The sequence below is a fragment of the Moschus berezovskii genome, chromosome 3 (assembly GCF_049115385.1).
Source record: "Moschus berezovskii isolate FMDL1 chromosome 3, NW_MosBer_1.0, whole genome shotgun sequence".
Taxonomy (NCBI): Eukaryota; Metazoa; Chordata; class Mammalia; order Artiodactyla; family Moschidae; genus Moschus; species Moschus berezovskii.
Window position 1 is genome coordinate 33,447,528 of NC_142462.1, and position 21,261 is coordinate 33,468,788.

General features: G+C 38.6%; 1 protein-coding gene across 3 annotated transcripts in view; it reads left to right on the forward strand.

Annotated features, from left to right (window-relative positions):
• LOC129552284 (histone deacetylase 9) overlaps positions 1–21,261 on the forward strand; it is a 716,367-nt gene that overhangs the window by 58,367 nt on the left and 636,739 nt on the right. The gene's annotated exons all lie outside the window — the stretch shown is intronic.

Sequence of the window (21,261 nt, forward strand, 5' to 3'; positions counted from 1 at the left end):
GACCTAATTTAAATCCCTGTAGCATCATAGTAATATTAAAAATAATAATAATAAAATAATATGAAAATAATATGTACAACTGAATCACTTTACAACAGAAATTAACACTTTATAAACAAATTATACTTAAATAAAATTTTTTAAAATGTGTAAAAAAATAATGATGCACAATATTTAGTAATATATTTGCACAATATTATACATATATTTTCTCTTTTAATTCTCACCACTGCCTTTCCAAATGGGTAGTATTAGCCTTATTTAATATGTAAGAAGGTGGAGAAAATTTCTTATCAGTTTGACAAAAGTGGAAATCCCTTTTAGGAAGAGAAACCTGTTAGTCTGCAATCTTGATAAGGGATCTGGGGAAACCAGGGGCTTCTCACCTACCCGATGCCTTCCTCTCCCTCTCTGCTTTCAAGGGCCCTCTTCTTGTCACTGATGCCAGCATGAGAGCTGCATGGCAGAGTAGTGCGGGGAGGGTTTGGAGTTCCTGGGTTTATCTGAGATTGAAGAAGTGTGGAATAGAGATGGGAGGGGGGGAAAAAGGAGTCAAAGAACAGGATGGTGGGAAGCTTTTGATACAGTTTATTTATATCATTATTATTTTGTGTACATGTGTGTGCACATGTACCTGCCTTTATCAACTTGGGCTCTTGGCCCAGCTAGACATAGTGCTGAAAGAAGCCCAAGAAGTAGAGAAAGTGACAGGCTACAAGCTTTCCAGGAACCAGTAGCAAAAGAGATAGGATTACTTTGGACTTGCACCAGCTAAAGAATTTGGGGCTTAGTTCTATTTCATTATGAATCTTGATTGCCAGAGAAACTTCTAGGGGCATCTCTCACATCACAGATTAGCAAATTGAGCATAAGTCCTTGCCTGAAGTCATTCACTTTGTCAGGGGCAAGGCTAGAATGTAAACTAGGGACTCTCTCAGTTCAGAGTGCTTGATTCTCTTCTTTCTGGAACTCTAGAATAATGATTTCTAGTATGAGTTGTAGTAGAGTCCCAGCAAATAAATGTTATGATTGTATCTGCATTTACCAGCAGTTCTAGTAATCTTCAATTTCTAAACTAGATAGTCAGATGTGCTTAACATTTAACAAAAAATAATGTATTTTAGAGTGACAAGTATGGTTATGAATATTAAATATTTAATTTTATCAGATATAATCATAATGTCATTGTAATTTTTACTTTTATGACATTTTATTTCATCCCCAGCAACAAGAAATTATGAAACATCTGGTCCCATCACTTCATGGGAAATGGATGGAAAAACAGTGGAAACAGTGTCAGACTTTATTTTTTTGGGCTCCAAAATCACTGCAGATGCTGATTGCAGCCATGAAATTAAAAGACGCTTACTCCTTGGAAGGAAAGTTATGACCAACCTAGATAGTATATTAAAAAGCAGAGACATTACTTTGCCAACAAAGGTCAGTCTAGTCAAGGCTATGGTTTTTCCTGTGGTCATGTATGGATGTGAGAGTTGGACTGTGAAGAAAGCTGATCACCAAAGAATTGATGCTTTTGAACTGTGGTGCTGAAGACTCTTGAGAGTCCCTTGGACTGCAAGGAGATCCAACCAGTCCATTCTAAAGGAGATCGATCCTGGGTGTTCATTGGAAGGACTGATGCTAAAGCTGAAACTCCAATACTTTGGCCACCTCATGTGATAAGTTGACTCACTGGAAAAGACTCTGATGCTGGGAAATGTTGGGGGCCGGAGGAGAAGGGGACGACAGAGAATGAGATGGCTGAATGGCATCACCGACTCGATGGACATGAGTTTGAGTGAACTCCGGGAGTTGGTGATGGACAGGGAGGCCTGGCGTGCTGTGATTCATGGGGTCGCGGAGAGTCGGACACGACTGAGTGATTGAACTGAACTGAACTGAACTGAATGCTTCACTTATAATCCGCATGTACTGTGTTTTGCTATTCTTTCATTTTTGAAGAGTCACAGAGAAGTAAATTAGCAAGTTTTGCAAGCTGTTTTGTAATGTATTGGATTGTATGAGACACCTGTAGTAGGCTGAATAATGGCACCACATAAGACACCCACTTCCTTATCCTTGGAACTTGTGAGTGCTACCTTATATGGCCGAAAAGGGTCTTGGCAGATATGATTAAAGAATTTGTGACTACTGTGATTGTTGTGTATTATCTAGGTGGGTTCTAAATGTATTCATATATATCCTCCTAAGTGGGAGGCAGAATAACATTTGATACATACAGAAAAGGAGAAGGCAATGTGACCTTGGGGCCAGTGACTGGAGTGATGCTGCCACAGCCAAGGAATACCAACAGCCACCAGAAATGGCAAGAAACGTATCCTCTCTGAGAGCCTCTGACAGGATTGGGGTCCTGCTGACACCTTGGTTTTGTCCAGTGAAATTGTTGTTGGACTTTTGACTTCCAGAACTTCTGTCAGTTCAGTTCTGTCACTCAGTCATGTCTGAATCTTTGCGATCCCATGGACTGAAGCACACCAGGCTTCCTTGTCCATCATCAACTCCTGGATCAACTCATGTCGATCAAGTTGGTGATGCCATCCAACCATCTCATCCCCGATCATCCCCTTCTCCTGCCTTCTATCTTTCTCAGATCAGGGTCTTTTCTAACGAGTCAGTTCTTTGCATCAGGTAGCCAAAGTATTGGAGCTTCAGCTTCAGCATCAGTCCTTCCAGTGAATATTCAGGACTGATTTCCTTTAGGATGGACTGGTTTGATCTCCTTGCTATCCACGGGACTCTCAAAAGTCTTCTCCAACACCACAGTTCAAAAGCATCAGTTCTTCGGCGATCAGCTCTCTTTATAGTCCAACTATCACGTCCATACATGACTACTGGAAACACCATAGCTTTGACTAGACAGACCTTTGTCAGCAAAGTAATGTCTCTGCTTTTTAATATGCTGTCTAAGTTGGTCATAGCTTTCCTTCCAAGGAACAAGCATCTTTTAAGTTCATGTCTGCAGTCACCATCTGCAGTGATTTTGGAGCCTAAGAAAGTAAATTCTGTCACTGTTTCCATTGTTTCCACATCTGTTTGCCACAGAGTGATGGGACAGGATGCCGTGATCTTCGTTTTCTGATTGAGTTTTAAGCCAGCTTTTTCACTCTCCTCTTTCACTTTCATCAAGAGGCTCTTAGTTCTTCTTCACTTTCTGCCATAGAGTGGTTTCATTTGCATATCTGGGGTTATTGATAGTTCTCCTGGCAATCTTGATTCCAGCTTGTGCTTCATTTAGCCCAGCATTTTGCATGATGTACTCTGCATATAAGTTAAATAAGCAGGGTGACAATATACAGCCTTGATGTACTCCTTTCCCAAATTGGAACCAGTCTGTTGTTCCATGCCTGGTTCTAACTTGAGTAACTGGTTGCTTCTTGACCTACATACAGATTTCTCAGGAGGCACATCAGGTGGTCTGGTATTCCTGTCTCTCAAAGATTTTCCACAGTTTGTTGTGATTACACAGTCAAAGGCTTTGGCGTAGTCAATGAAGCAGAAGTAGATGTTTTTCTGAAATTCTCTTGCTTTTTCTGTGATCCAGTGAATGTTGGCAATTTGATCTCTGGTGCCTCTGCCTTTTCTAAATCCAGCTTGAACATCTGGAAGCTCTCGGTTCACTACTGTTGAAGCCTTGCTTGGAGAATTTTGAGCATTACTTTGCTAGCGTGTGAGATGAGTGCAATTGTGTGGTAATTTGAACATTCTTTGGCATTGCCTTTCTTTGGGATTGGAATGAAAACTGACCTTTTCCAGTCCTGTGGCCACTGCTGAGTTTCCAAAATTGCTGGCATATTGAGTGCAGCACTTTCACAGCATCATCTTTTAGGATTTGAAATAACTCAACTGGAATTCCATCACCTCCACAAACTTTGTTTGCAGTGATGCTTCCTAAGGCCCACTTGACTTTGCACTCCAGGATGCCTGGCTCTAGGTCAGCGATCACAGCATCATGGTTATCTGGGTCATAAAGATCTTTTTGTATAGTTCTGTGTATTCTTGCCACCTCTTCGTAATGTCTTCTTCTTCTGTTAGGTCCATACCATTTCTGTCCTTTATTGTGCCTATCTTTGCATGAAATGTTCCCTTGGTATCTTTAGTTTTCTTAAAGAGATATCTGGTCTTTCTCCTTTGCCTTTTGCTTCTGTAAGAGAAGAAATTCTGTTGTTTAGAGGCACCAAGTTTGTAATAATTTTTTATGATAACCTTAGGAAACTAATAGAGCACCACAGAGAAATCCAGGCTCTCTACTAACCTCAGTCCATGAATTAATTAAGGGCAGGATGCAGGCCTTTTCCCCCACAGCCAGGGAAGAGATGAAAAACCAGTGGTGGCAAGGTAACACCCTGCTTAGGGATTGTTGGCATCAGGGTAATGGCCTCTATTTTTTCAAAGACAGAATCGGTCTAAAGAAATGACTAATTGGTATAAATTTTGTTGTATTTTTAAACATTGGAAGACCAGTGTAGAAGTTGCTTTACAAGTTTTTTTTCTTTGAGCACACCAAAATCAGAAAAAACTTACATATTTTCTTCCCAGAACTTAGAATAAGTTATGTCACTCTGGCTAGATCTAGATTTCATTTCATCTCCTTATTATTGTTTTAATTCAAGTAAACAAAATTAGCAAGGTGTATCAATACTTTGTATTATGTAGGAGAAATTGTTAGTAATTATGTTTAGATAATTGATTATTCAAGATTTTCCTACTATTTAGCTGTGCAAATAACTACAGCACACTGCAGGCAGGTTCTTTATCATCTGGGTCACCAAGTGACTATTATAATTAGTCACCTAATTATAATAACTTAGGCATTTTTTATATTACTGGTTGGTATGCAATACTTTGAAAAAGTAACATAATTTTTTTCTTTCCAGTACCAAAGATTTTAATCTATATGTCTGTGTCATTGAATATATATCCTGTTCTTCTTTCTTTAAATTTTCTCTTGTAAGAGTTATATCAAATTTAAAACAAAGCAGTTCTGCTGATAACAGCATTTAATTTGAAGGTCACTCATATTTTTAATGGGAAATCAAATTGTAAGGTTTTTTTTAAATTAAATGATTACATTGGAATTTGATTTCCTGTCCCTTCACAAAAATAAAATTCTCAATGAGTAGCAGTTGTCTTTAGAATAAACCAGCCACTATGAAAACAAGGTTCTTCAGCTGGTGAGACGTTGTGAGCCCTGATTAGCAAGCCATATTAGTCTTTAAGCATTTTAAAATTGAACCAAGGGCACTGCTGAAGCATAGCTTCTATTGTTTGGTAATGAGTATTTTGCAGAGTCCTTTCAAAAGTAAACTGTATTGTTCCCTTGCTAGTTGCAGTGTATCTGAGTGAGGTGATTATGGTTTGTTAAAAACCTCTTTCAGGACTGTGGAAAAATTATCTATTTGAAAGAAGTCTTTTCCCCACTACGTCTGGTGATAAATTTAAAAACCTTGAACATTTCCTGAATGTTCTAGCAAAGGCTTTAAAGTTATCTGAAAATCCTGCCTTTGATCCCAGGTGCACAGAGGCTAAAACACCCTTCAGAGCCCACAGGCAGAGCTCTGCTTCCTGAGCTGCTGCTTCAGTTGGGCAGGAAATTTTGCATAGTAAATACTTTAAAACTTTAGTATTCAGAAAGGAATATTAAGTCCAGGGCAAGACTACCAGCTCTGAATAAATAGAGCAAATTTTCAACACACCAGGGTACTTGTGGTCTAGATATTGAGACAGCCTGATTCATCATATAAAATGTTCAACTGCTGGTGTTTGTATTTTCTAGTGGCGTGTCTACTTTAGGGTTCTCAGAATAGCATGGGGCTAGGGATGGGCATGGTGTGGAACTGCAGCTCATTTTTTACCTCTTTGTGTTTTCATAGATCCTTTCTTTTTAGTTACTTGTGTCATTTCATTATTACCAAGCCAAAATAATCACCATCTTGGTCAAGGTCTAATATATCGTTTTAAAATACTTGCCGCATATATATAGTTTTTAAATGTTGAATCAAGCATCTCTAAGTTTACTTTCTTTAAAAATTTTAAGAAAGTTTTATATTGAAGCATAGTTGATTGATAATATTGTGTTAGTTTCAGGTGTACAGCAGAGTGGTTTAGTTATACATATACATGTTTCTATTCCTTTTCAAATTCTTTTCCCATTTAGGTTATTAAAGAGTATTAGGCGGACTTCCCTGTGCTATACAGTAGATCATGTTTGTTATCCTTTTAAATATAGTGGTGTGTGCATGTCGATCCCAAACTCTCAATCTGCCCCTCTCCCCTACTGTTCCCCCTGGTTGGAAACCATAAGTTAGTTCTCTAAGTCTGTGACTCTGTTTCTGTTTTATAAATAAGCTCATTAATATTATTCTTTTTAGATGACTCTTATAGGTGATATCGAATAGTTTGCCTTGGAAACGAACAGAAACGACAGAATGATTTCTGTTTGTTTACAAGGCAAACCATTCAATGTTACAGTAATCCAGGCCTATGCCCCAACCAGTAACGCTGAAGAAGCCGAAGTTGAACGGTTCTATGAAGACCTGTAAGACCTTTTAGAACTAACACCCAAAAAAGATGTCCTTTTCATTACAGGGGACTGGAATGCAAAAGTAGGAAGTCAAGAAACACCTGGAGTAACAGGCAAATTTGGCCTTGGAGCACGAAATGAAGCAGGGCAAAGGCTAATAGAGTTTTGTCAAGAGAACACACTGGTCATAGCAAACACCCTCTTCCAACAACACAAGAGAAGACTCTACACATGGACATAACCAGATGGTCAACACCGAAATCAGACTGATTATATTCTTTGCAACCAAAGATGAAGAAGCTGTATACAGTTAGCAAAAACAAGACCAGGAGCTGACTATGGCTCAGATCATGAACTCCTTATTGCCAAATTCAGACTTAAATTGAAGAAAGTAGGGAAAACCACTAGACCATTCAGATATGACCTAAATCAAATCCCTTATGAGTATACAGTGGAAGTGAGAAATAGATTTAAGGGACTAGATCTGATAGAGTGCCTGATGAACTCTGGACGGAGGTTTGTGACATTGTACAGGAGACAGGGACCAAGACCATCCCCATGGAAAAGAAATGCAAAAAAGCAAAATGGCTGTCTGAGGAGGCCTTACAAATAGCTGTGAAAAGAAGAGAAGCGAAAAGGAAAGATATAAGCATCTGAATGCAGAGTTCCAAAGAATAGCAAGGAGAGATAAGAAAGCCTTCCTCAGTGATCAATGCAAAGAAATAGAGGAAAACAACAGAATAGGGAAAACAAGAGATCTCTTCAAGAAAATTAGAGATTCCAAGGGAACATTTCATGGAAAGATGGGCTCGATAAAGGACAGAAATGGTATGGACCTAACAGAAGCAGAAGATATTAAGAAGAGGTGACAAGAATACACAGAAGAACTGTACAAAAAAGATCTTCACGACCAAGATAGTCACGATAACATGATCACTGACCTAGGGCCAGACATCTTGGAATGTGAAGTCAAGTGGGCCTTAGAAAGCATCACTACGAACAAAGCTAGTGGAGGTGATGGAATTCCAGTTGAGCTATTTCAAGTCTTGAAAGATGATGCTGTGAAGGTGCTGCACTCAATATGCCAGCAAATTTGGAAAACTCAGCAGTGGCCACAGGACTGGAAAAGGTCAGTCTTCATTCCAATCCCAAAGAAAGGCAATGCCAAGGAATGCTCAAACTACCGCACAATTGCACTCATCTCACACGCTAGTTAAGTCATGCTCAAAATTCTCCAAGCCAGGCTTCAGCAATATGTGAACCATGAACTCCCAGATGTTCAAGCAGGTTTTAGAAAAGGCAGAGGCACCAGAGATCAAATTGCCAACATCCGCTGGATCATGGAGAAAGCAAGAGAGTTCCAGAAAAACATCGATTTCTGTTTCATTGACTATGCCAAAGCGTTTGACTGTGTGGACCACAATAAACTGTGGAAAATTCTGAAAGAGATGGGAATACCAGACCACCTGACCTGCCTCTTGAGAAACCTGTATGCAGGTCAGGAAGCAACAGTCAGAACTGGACATGGAACAACAGACTGGTTCCAAATAGGAAATGGAGTACGCCAAGGCTGTGTATTGTCACCCTGCTTATTTAATTTATATGTAGAGTACATCATGAGGAATGCTGGGCTGGAAGAAGCACAAGCTGGAAGCCAGATTGCTGGGAGAAATATCAGTAACCCTCAGATATGCAGATGACACCACCCTTATGTCAGAAAGTGAAGAGGAACTCAAAAGCCTCTTGATGAAAGTGAAAGAGGAGAGTGAAAATGTTGGCTTGAAGGTCAACATTCAGAAAACAAAGATCATGGCATCTGGTCCCATCACTTCATGGGAAATAGATGGGGAAACAGTGGAAACAGTGTCAGCCTTTATTTTTTTGGGCTCCAAAATCACTGCAGATGCTGATTGCAGCCATGAAATTAAAAGACGCTTACTCCTTGGAAGGAAAGTTATGACCAACCTTGATAGTATATTAAAAAGCAGAGACATTACTTTGCCAACCAAGGTCCGTCTAGTCAAGGCTATGGTTTTTCCCGTGGTCATGTATGGATGTGAGAGTTGGACTGTGAAGAAAGCTGAGTGCCGAAGAATTGATGCTTTTGAACTGTGGTGTTGGAGAAGACTCTTGAGAGTCCCTTGTACTGCAAGGAGATCCAACCAGTCCATTCTAAAGGAGATCAATCCTGGGAGTTCATTGGAAGGACTGATGCTAAAGCCGAAACTGCAATACTTTGGCCACCTCATGCGACGAGTTGACTCACTGGAAAAGACTCTGATGCTGGGAAGGATTGGGGGCGGGAGGAGAAGGGGACGACAGAGAATGAGATGGCTGGATGGCATCACCGACTCAATGGACATGAGTTTGAGTGAACTCTGGGAGTTGGTGATGGACAGGGAGGCCTGGCGTGCTGTGATTCATGGGGTCGCGGAGAGTCAGACATGACTGAGCGACTGAACTGAACTGATAGGTGATATCACATGATAATTATAAATATTTGTGTAAGTAATATTTGGAATACAGGAGGCACATATTGGATAGGGCCTGCAACACTGTATCAGTTCATTTACTCCTGATTTTCCTTGACAAGTTTTTGGTTCTTAATTTAATGAATTGATACTAGTCCTTCATTGTTTTAGGATGATGAAGAATCCCCATTTCCCCACTTCTTGTGAGCATATTTTCGGAGATATGGGAGGGATTAGAAGTATCTTCCTTTCGCCTAAAGAAGTGACTTAATTTGATCTAATGAAACTCTATCCAAAATACAAGTTGCTTCCAAAATAGTCATCTAGAGCAGAGTAATCCCTCTGGGGACCCATCATTTATAATCCTTCCAACCCACTTCCCTTGGGGCTTAGCTGGTGAAGAATCCGCCTGCAATGGGGAGACCTGGGTTTGATCCCTGGGTTGGGAAAATCCCCTCGAGAAGGTAAAGGCTAGCCACTTCAGTATCCTGGCCTGGAGAATTTCATGGACTGTATAGTCCATAGGGTTGCAAAGAGTCGGACTTGACTGAGTAGCTTTCACACGCACCCACTCTAACAATTCTTTCTTACTCCCTGAAGTTCTTCTCCCTACCCAAAAAATACATGTTTGAAGATTAAGTTCATCGAAGTCTTATGTGCTGCCCCAACTTTTTATAGCAACATCTCTTGTTACTGGGATGAGGTCAATATCATCACATAGAATTTTGTTGTTCTATCTTCATCATGCAAGGGAATTAGAATTCTGTTCATCCCCTAACTGTTGCTCTGCTTTGAGCAGAAGTGACAACTGACCATGTTGTTTTTATTCTTTCTGGACCAGCTCATCTCAGATCAGAGTAATAGCTTTCATCTTGCCCTCCAAGACCCCTCATCTCAGCCCCAGAGAGCTGCTTTTACTTTCCTTGAAGTGAAACTCAGTCAAACCTCTTCCCACAGGGTTTGGCAGGTCAGTATTAGTCGCTCAGTTGTGTCCGACTCTTTGTGACCCCATGGAGCGTAGCCCTCCAGGCTCCTCTGTTCATGGGATTCTCCAGGCAAGAATCCTGGAGTGGGTTGCCATTCCTTTCTCCAGGGGATCTTCCTGACCCAAGAATTGAACCTGGGTCTCTTGCATTGCAGGCAGATTCTTTACTGTTTGAGCCACCAAGGAAGCTGTATAATACAAAAAATTACAGCCCAAAGGTCAAGAAATACAGAATTAGTAATTATTGTGAAGAATTCAACAGTTAATGATGTAAAATTCTAGACAGCATCTACTTTCGTATAAGAGTAAGATTATCATATAGAAAACTTGTTCTATTAAAAGTATCCTATAGAAAGGGAAAACTATAAAGAAACAGACTGTGTTAGAGCTCTAGTTAAGTGCCCTCCTTTTACAGATTAGAGACTGAGACTCAGTAAGTAACTGTTCCAAGACACAACTCAATGGTAGAACCAGGATTGATTTCTGAACTTGACCTCTATTCTAGACTCTAGTTTACCGTATCTGTGTTCTCTCACTTTATGACTTAATCATATTATTTATTTGCTACATTTTTACTGTAAATGTAAACTTAGCATTTACTTTAAATGTAAACTTGGCAGGTCAAGAGTATTCAAATGTATGTACACATTTTGTGTTTCCAGTTCTTCCTGCTCCCAAGTCTGTGGAGTTATCCCATGGCAGCAAACATTATACCAAGCTGAAGCTTTGTCTTAAAATCTTCCATTATATGAGCAGCATGCTCCGAAGCACTGGATTTAGTTGTTAGGCATATTTGGTCCTACCAGGGTCCTTCAGTTCCACTCTTTGGAACCCATAGGTTTTGAACCACTTTAGATTTATAGTAATCTCATGGAGAAACTTCCAAAACTCTGTCCACTGCTGCTTTCTCACCTGAATGTAAGCTCCATGAAGTCAGGAAGTTTATTCCCCTCATCTTTTGTAAACTGGTGTATTCCATGTTTCTAGACCTGTTGTTGAGTGAATAAATCTCTGCAGTAGAATATCTGCATTTTGGACAAGTAATAATAATAATTCTTTCTAAAGCCTGGAGAAGAAATTCCCGGAGGAATCAAAAGATGGAGTTATGCTACTTGTTAACACTTACCATACCACTGACTACATTAAGACACTTTTGAGCAATCTATATGATTCTTGTGGTCACCCTTTTTATGAAGATGGCATGTTATATGAGTTGTTTATTGACAAGAATGGCAGAATCGTTTTGAATTACCATGTCAAGATGTTAAGTATATAAGATAATTTGCTCTAATTAAGTAAAAATTGAAAGCAAGCTAATAAGTTTATGGGAAGTGAATATCCCTCTTATTTTACCTATTAATTTGGTGCAGAGTATGGCTGGGCATGGAGAAGGCAATGGCACCGCACTCCAGTACTCTTGCCTGGAAAATCCCATGGACGGAGGAGCCTGGTAGGCTGCAGTCCATGGGGTCACTAAGGGTCGGAGAGGACTGAGCGACTTCACTTTCACTCTTCACTTTCATGCATTGGAGAAGGAAATGGCAACCCACTCCAGTGTTCTTGCCTGGAGAATCCCAGGGATGGGGCAGCCTGGTGGGCTTCCGTCTATGGGGTTGCACGGAGTCGGACATGACTGGAGCGACTTAGCAGCAGCAGCAGCATCTTCTTACCCAGTCTTCCTGCTCCCGTCATTCCTTCCTCTGAAATATGAACCATTTGAGACTGCCAAATTATTTTTTTCTAAATGTTAACCCAGTTATGTCCTACTCTTGTTTAAATCCTTTCAGAGGTTCCCACTGCTCTCCTTTTCATGATCTGCCCTTGTAAATCCCAGTATCACTCCTTGCCCTTCCTCTCCTCATCGTCTCCTCAGCCGTCACCCCAGGCAATGGACCAGCAGTTTCTAGACCATCCATTTCTTCCAGAATGCTCACAGTTCTGTTCCTTGTACCTTTGATGCTTCTCCTAACCTCCTTGAAATCTCAACCTCCTGAAGTCTAAAAAAATGAAAGACATTGCAGTAGTGTGTTTATTATAAATAAGAATTTTGAATGACATTTTCCTGTTCCTCCTTCAGGGCTTAGCTTGTCCTCACCAACTCTGGGAACCCTTCCTGTTCACAAAGACTAAGTTTCACTATTTTTGTGTTTCCACAATTTGTGACTAGCACTTAGGTGTTGTAAGATTTAGGTCACTAAGTGATCCCGAATATGTTTGTCAGGTGAAAATTTTTGAGAAGCAGATTTTAGATGTATTTTATTTGAACAGTTAATAGTATATGTAGACTGTCTATCCTATGCCAGGCACTTTCTTCTGGTTCCTGTGAATTAGACCTCATTTTTACTTTCATGGAGTTTGTAATCTGACAGTAGGAGATATACACTCAAGAGAAAGCATTGACTGAACAAGATAATTTCACATGGAGATAAGTAATTTCAAGTAATAAGCCAGGGTGATATGATGACTTTGGATACAGTAGTATGTTTTCAATAGACTGAGCTGGTGAAGGCTGTGCTGTTTCATATTTGCCAGTGTATTATGTAAGCATATGCCAGTCATAGATTAGGTTAACCCCAGTTGGTGGTGAGAGCTATTAATAATTATGGGCTCAAGGTATTAAGGCTTATTTGAATGAATAGAAGACCTTTAATTAAGATTTGAAGGAAACTTGGTAGTATTCAAATAAATGAGTGACTACATAATAGAAGGATGCCAATAAATAGAACTTCCATAGGTATATCTCAGTGTAGAGAACATCTTTTAAATGCTTATCATTTAATCATTAATAGAATAGATTTGAGCTTTTCACAGAGGTTGTATTCAGGTAGAAGTGATTCATCAGAGGTCAGTGGGGAATTAATTTCCTCTAAAGGAAAGAAGAGCATCCCAGATGGATTTAGAGACACCTATTGTATTAAGTTTAAGGCAGTTAACTTAGAAGGAATAGAAGTAGGTGCTTAAAGAGAAAATGATCCTAGTGAGAGAAGGAATATCTCTCATAAGAAGTGAGTGGAACAACAGATGATATTTCTCTGGAGAAGAGGCATGTAGATGATATGTAGGAATGTTGATTCGCCAACCAAAGGGTCTTCATGCTGAATGATTGGAGAAAAAGAAACAGGAAAGAAAAAAAGATGAAATAATCTAAACTGGAATAGTATGTTTATCTTTTATTTTAGGCATAAGTAATATGACAAGTCTTCATTTTTGATCTTCAGAATTGATTGAAGCATAAATTTAATTGGATTTAGGCTTGACCAGTCAGGAAAACAGCTATTTTTCTTTGGATCTGCTACTTTTGCCTTTTATGTTGTGGTTGGCATATTGGCAGGCACAGATATTAAATTGTGTGCCACCCAGAACTAAATATAATTAATTTAGTTTTCTCAGGCTTAAAAGAAAGGGACCTTGGCCTGTTTAAGAGATTAAGTAAGCTTTATTTGAATAACAGTGGGTGGCAAAACAGTTCTTATGGTTTACCTGTCATATATTTATACATTATTCTTAGATTTTTCTTGTGCTTATTTTTTTCTTCTATCAAGAACAATTCAGTTTCCTTATTTTAAGTTATGAATGCTTCCTAGAGAAACAGTTAAAGTTTTCCAGTTCAGTAGGTGGTTTTTGTTCAGTCACTCAGTTGTGTCCGACTCTTTGCGACCTGGGGAACAGCACGCCAGACTTCCCTGTCCTTCACAGTCTTCTGGAGTTTGCTCAAACTCATGTCCATTGAATCAGTGATGCCATCCAAACATCAGGAAGAAAAGTAGTCAAAGTGGAAACCCCCCTCATGTTTTACTTTTTTTCAAGAAAAATAATGGTTATCTCCTAATCTTCTTATACTACCCTTGAAGCATTAGACAGACATTGCCACTTAAAAAAGAGAAAAATAGTAATGGAAATGTGTGTGATAGGAGTGTAAATAATAAAGGAAAAATATTAAGCCACAGAAGTAGATTTATGTTTTTCCTCGACATTTTGTCTTTAACTAATAGGCTTATTTATCCTTATTGATGTAGGGTTTTGATGATGCTAAGTAGAATGTTATTTTATCATTTAACAATTTATTTCAACATTGTGTTTCTAAATGAGCCATCTTTCTTTTTTGTCTGAAAGGTGACAGCATTCTTATTATGGTCTGTTTCATAAATACCCTCTTACAAATAGATCTCTTCACACCTGGGTATGCCTGTTTGGAGGCAGAGAAGAAATCTTCCCAATGTGAATTAGTTCTTGACTTTCAGACGTTAAAATGAAATTGCTTAAAATAAAAGGAAAAATAAAACTCTGTTTGCTTCAGTGTACATTTGGAAGGTTACAAAAATTGGGTCAAATATTGATATTTGCTTTTTGATATTTTTGTCTTTTAATTGGCAAGTTAATAGAGATACATACTTCCTTGGGTGAGATCATTTTCTGTGAGCTTGAGAAGAATCAGTTTCTCTGATTGCCAGTGGACACATGAAAAATAAATCACTGAAACATGTTTTTCTAAATTTATTAAATGTTTCAGAATACAGAAAATATGTATGATACATTTAATTGTCATCTGTTCACTATATAATTGTCAGATCTTCATGTTTTGTCTTATTTTCTTTAGAACTTTTGTTTTTGTTTTATAAAATAAAGCATTCAAGACATACTTGAAGCATCTGTCCAGTTCAGTCCACAGAGGTAGCCACTATCCTGAGTACAGTGTTTATCATTCCCATCCACTTACTTACTCTTTACTTCATTATTTTGTATACATTATTATGTATCCCCATACATCATCATATCACTTTGTATGTTTTTAACCCTATACAGATGGTATTTTATAGAATGCTTTAGTTTATTATTTTCATTCATTTACCGTAAGTTTTAAGATGTATCCATGTTGATTTATATAGCTTTTGGTCCTTTATATTAATTACTGTGTAGTGTTCTATTATATAAATCATGACAGTGTTTATATATCCATTCTTATGTTGATGAACATTTAGACTGTTTCCAAAATTTCAGTTCTGAATAATCTTACCTTGAACATTCTTGTGATTTTGAACAAGAAGGAAGGTGAGGGAATTTCCTTAAGAGTAGAATTGCTGGGTCATTTATTAACTTTCTGTTACTGTTAAAACAAACTACCTCAAACCTGCTGGCTTAAAACAACACAAATTTATTATTTTAGTCTTATGGAAATTAGAAGTCTGACATGAATCTCAGTGGGCTAAAATCCAGGTTGACAGAGCTGTTTTTCTTACAGAGTCTGTACAGGGGAATTCATTTCCTGAGTTTTACACATCTAGAGAGTGCTCACATTCTTTGGATTGTGGCCTCCTTCCTCTGTCTTCAGAGTCAACAATACTTTATCTCTGTTATTATTCTACTGTCATAGCTCCGTCTAACTGCCTTCTTCTGTCTGTCCTCCACTTTTAAGAACCATGGTGTATACATTGGGGCCCATCTGAATAATACGGAATAATGTCTCTATTTTAAGGTCATTTACTAGCAAACTTAATTCTGTCCGCAACTTTAATTCCCCTCTGTTCTGTAAGGTAATTTATTTACAGGGTCTGGGGATTAGGCCATCTTTGGTGAATGCCATCTTTGGCAAGGCTTTTATTCTGCCTATCACAGTTATTATATAACTCTCCCACTTCACTAAATAATTTAAAATTGCTCTTCTAAGTGATACATGTATTTATACTGTCTCTGTATGTGTGTCAGGCTTTTAGTTGTTCCATATACTTACAAACACTAGGGTTTTAAGATTTTAAAATGATATCCAGTCTGATGGATGTGATTGGTATCTCACTGAGAGTCTTTTCATGGAATTACTGGCTGCTGAAGTTTTACTTTCAGTTTATTGCCCATTTCTTTTCTATTTCTAAATTGTACTTTTTTGGTTTACTTGGTTTTCTTACTGATTTTTTCCTCTGTGTGATTTATCATTATACTTTTTAATAGTTTGTTTTATTGCACAAAGTCTTAAATTTCAAAGGAGAGAAATTATGTCTTGTTTAAGAAAGAATATCCTACTTGAAGTCATAAAAGATACCCCTTTTTATTTTTAAATGTGCAACAGAGCAAATTGCACATTTTAATAATTTTCTTTTTAGGTTTGTGTGTTTCTATCCATATCTGTGAAATATGCTGATACAAGCAAGTGTGACTTATTGGGTTGGCTCAATTTTGTATAGGCTACAACTGAGAGCTACATTATTTAAAGACTGATGGATTTTTGAAGCATTTTTTCTAGGAAGAACTTTAGAGGTGATCTGGTTCAAACCTGCGGCCCAGAGAGGCAGGGAGCGGCAATTCTAGACCTACTTGTATTGACAGAGTGACCTGCATAGATGCCACATTATATTATCTTCATGGATGAGAAAACTGCCTTACTTGCCTTGAAGGGTTTTATTTTACTGGTAGATAACTTAACTCTTGGACTGAGTAAATAATGGATACTAATTTACATCCAAGAAAATAAAACAACATTCACAAGGCAGAAATTTTCATGAGACAATAGCGTATCACTTTGTTTCTAACTATCTAGGAAAAAAAGGGCAGTATCAGAAGCAAGGAATAATTACCGTGACTGTAGTACTTATTTATTCTTCAGTGATGAGCATGTGAATATAAAAATGACTAGACATCAGTTTTGTTGAGAATCACCAATTTCCCCCAAAGTGCATAGTTTCTTTTAGAAGGTTTCTATCACAAGCATGTCTCCACTGTGGACTGTGTTCCGAAAGGGAAGCTTCTTTTAGTGAAGTCCCTTGACTTTCCTGTCTGGATACTCCCCACCTCACTATGTGATTCACACACTGCCCCTCCTCCAACTCACTGAACATTTTCACAGTATCACTCAATTCTTAGACACTTTAAGCTCAGGGATAAAATTAAGTGCATTTCTTATGCCCAAAAAAAGCATCTCAAGAATTTTTCACTATTTTTTTTCTTAAAGGAGTGTTGCAGAGGAACTTAAGAGTGAGTGACAGTTGACAGAGCTCTGGTTGCCCAGCAACTGGCAATTTAAATATCTAGGAGCCGATATGATTTACCAACCTGATAAACAGCAAGGACTTTAATACAGTCTTAAAGACTGCTACAGATGTTGCATTGAGCTATTTATATGTGTTGATCTGTCTCAGTTCATTTTAAAATGTGCAGATATATATGTATGTACATATGCTTATTTTTTCCTCCAGAAGTGGAATATGAAAGAAAAGATTGTATTTCTTCCCCTTTGTGACATTAATAGAAGTTGCCTGCGATAGAATAGTTTGTTTTAGCCCCTTTGTTTTTATTCAGGTACCCAGTTTCAGAGAAGGCCTTCTCACTCAGAGGGAATAAGTGTCTTGTGGATTGAGTACTGTGTTTGTTTTGAGTTCTGAGACTGTATTTATATATTTGGTAACCGTTATCTTATTTTTTGCAGGTTTTGTAATTCTTTTCATTTTTTTTTTGAAGGGGAGGAGTAATTGCTCTTTATTCTTCCCAGGAATTATAAGGTTTAATAGGTTTGGATCTGAGTGTGTTAGCTTAATTAGTGTGTTTTACTAATGGGATCAAGAGGCTTGATTTTATCATGAGCCAATTAGCTTCCTTTAGCAGGTTAATCTTCATCTTTTTGACCTTCCTGACCCTCAGTGGACATCGTTCATAGGTTCTTCCAAGCAATGATAAAATAGCTCCAACCCATTGGTAATAACAGTATAGAAACCCAAAGGGTGTCCCTCCCTGAGGAGGCAGGCCAGCACTGTCATTTTGTATATCAACAACACAACATTCTTGAGAAGCAGTCTGTATAAAATCCTACTGTCTTGTCAGGAATACAAGGTGCTACATAAAACAAACTACTAACATCCTGTTACTAGCATAGAACTTGAAATAATTTTGAGGATAATTTTAACGCTGAATATATTTTATGATATGGGAATTCAAATGTAGATTGTTTCCATCACAGGATGGTTGAAGGACACAGCGAGGTAACTTTAAAATTGTTTATTAAAACTTTACAATTCATTGAGTTAAGGCTTGAGGACCCTTGGGAAAGGAGGACATTTTTGCCAACCATGCATATTTGATTTAAAATCCAAAATCCTAAAGCTGTATGCTAGCTGTTTCAGGGTACCTTTCCTTCTACCTCTGATTATAGTGAAAACTCCCTTTCCTGAATTCTTGTAGTGCATATGCTGTTCTGTTCCCTTTAAAAAATTATACTTATTAGGGGCAGAGGCCCTGACTTTCATAGTGATATTTCCCATTTATTGAGCATTGTGCTAAGTATTTTAAATGTATTGTCATTTGTCCCTACTGATCCTACAAGTAGTTATTAGAGCCAACATCTTATTGGTGAGGAAGGTCAGAGTGGTAGAGTAATTTACCCATAAAAATATAGCAAGAAATTGGGAAGGTGGAATTTTCATTATGGTCTGTCAGACTCCAAAGCCAGTTTATACTACGTTAGTCTCTCTGTTTTGTTGTTTCTTAATTGTTTATACATATGTCATTCCTCCAGTGGTTCTCACACTTTAGCTCACTTAAGAATCATTGTGAGAATTTGTTTAAAATGCCGTTTCTGGACTCCCGTTACACTGATTCTGATATTGAAGTTTCTAGGTAAGTTCCCGGAGAAGGCAATGGCAAGCCACTCCAGTACTCTCGCCTAGAAAATCCCATGGATGGCGGAGCCTGGTAGGCTGCAGTCGGTGGGGTCGCTAAGGGTTGGACACAACTGAGTGACTTCACTTTCACTTTTCACTTTCACACATTGGAGAAGGAAATGGCAACCCACTCCAGTGTTCTTGCCTGGAGAATCCCAGGGATGGGGGAGCCTGGTGGGCTTCCGTCTGTGGGGTCACACAGAGTCGGACACGACTGAAGTGACTTAGCAGCAGCAGCAGCAGCAGCAAGTAAGTTCCAAGTATCTTAATCTGTATTTTTAGGGGAGTCCTTAGACAGCACTCTAAGAAATCCCTGGTGTGCTATGAGTGAGACAGAAATTATCTGAGCTACCCCTTCAGCTCTGTACTGAACATTCACAGCAACCTCTCAATGGTGGTGGTGGTTGTTTAGTCACTAAGTCAAGTCCTGCTCTTTGCGACCCCATGGACTGTTGTCCTCCAGGCTCCTCTGTCCCTGGGATTTCCCAGGCAAGAATAGTGGAGCGGGTTGCCATTTCCTTCTCCAGGGGATCTTCTTGACCCAGGGATTGAAACCATGTCTCCTGAATTTCAGGCGGATTTGTTACTGCCAAGCCATTGGGGAACCCCAAGCCTTGATATGTACATGCTAAATTCAGTCTCTGTTAAAACTGTTGCTGCCATGCTAAATATAGCCCACAGAGTTTTGTAACATGAACCTGGGTGGTATCTTAACTTGAATACAAAGTTTGTGCAAGTTAGAAAAGTCAGTATTAATTGGTAGAGTGAAGATGAAAGAATAGGATATCTGTATATGATGATTCATTTTTCCTGTCTAACTATATTCTGGAATTCTAGGGGTATTCGAAAATACTGGTATGTGTTCTAAGGAAACCTCTGTAGAAAAAGGACATGCATAAGTGTAAAAAGAACCAGAGAGGGGTGGAATTGAGATAAATCTTATGTAGAAATTAGAGTTCTTTGGAAGAGGATGAGAAGGACATAAAAATGGAAGTTAGAAGTTTGGTTCAATTTGTTAGTAAAAATGGGTTCTTTGGAAAGGGATCAGAGAATAAAATGACCTATTCAATTGGAAGAGACCTTGGAGAAGCCTAGTGGAAAAGAGGATCAAAGATAGCAAGATGGGAATAAAAGGAATCAATGACAACATAGGTGTTGGTTGGGGAAGGGTTCTACGTATTTCACATTTTTTTGAGTGGTCCCGGTAATCAGGGCTCATTCTGTTTTTCTTCTTGCGTGGATATTCTGCTGTTATCATTTCTTCACCTGAAGTGCTTACCTGTCCATGTATGAAGATGTGTCTTTGCTGGCTCAAAATTGGACTGAACACTAGCAGTAGCTAGAACACTGAGTAACATAACCAGTGAAATCCTGCCCAAAATAGAAAGAGAAGCCTTAGGTCGGTTGAAATTCCCTTGGTGATTTGTTAAAACAATAGAAAAGTTCTTTGGAGAGGAATTTATACGTACTCAGGGAATATACTTCATGTTTCTCTTCAAATTTCTACAAAATGATAGTTATTCCTAACTTTATTTTTAGGAACAAAAAATAGCTGTTTTTTGACATTGTAATGTTTTACTTTATGTCAATACCCAAATGGTTTTTAAAGTTTATGTATATATATTAAATATTTAGTAATACCAGTGAAAGATTAGGGTAAACATGGTATGTGCATGTGTACTAAGTCGCTTCAGTTGTGTCTGACTCTTTGCGACCCTTTGAACTGGGGCCTGCCAGGCTCCTTTGTCCATGGGGATTCTCCAGGCAAGACTGCTGGAGTGGGTTGCCATGCCTTCCACTGGGGATCTTTGCAACTCAGGGATTGAACCCATGTCTCCTGTGGCTCCTGCATTGCAGGCGGATTCTTTATTGCTGAGCCACCGGGGAAGCCCAAACATGGTATATTCCAAAGCAAATAATAGCACAGTATTTTTCCTTAGGGTAGGCATTTGCCTCCTAAAAGAAAAAAGCAAAGCAAGGAAAAAAGTTTTAGTAATTAGATCCCTATTGTAAGCCTAGTGGAGTGAGAAAGATTAACAGCTGCGTTGCAGGGTGAGAGGAACCGTATGTCACTGTTTTCTCCTGGGATGGAACTCAGTCTGAAGTAAAACACAGTTTCTATACTAATAATGATAATAATAGCCAACATTTTTGAGCACCTACTCCATACCAGTTACTTTGCATTTATTTTTTGTCCAAGCCTCACAGTGACCTGGTAAGTCAAATAATCATGTTTAAACAACTGAGGCTCAGAGAGGTTAATTGACTACCAGATCACCCAGCTAGTGAGACATCTTACGTGGGCACTTTTCTGCATGAAACGCCTTTCAGATCTTTAGTAGGTAGATTGCAGGATTAAAAAAAAAAAATCACATGAAAAATTTAAATGTATTCAGTATTGAAGTTTGAAAGAAAGAACCATGTCGATCTAAATTGCACTGATGGATAAAGGTCTTTTGTATTTGGCTTGCTGATCATGACCCATGCCTCCACACTGGCAGGGTAGTAGGCTGCGAGCCAGGTTCTTTTAAGCACGCTTGATCAGGCAAGTTTTCTGCAGGGAAGGTTATAGTGTGTAGATCACAAAGCCCTCCTGCTGTAATGGTATCAGGGGTTGTCTGT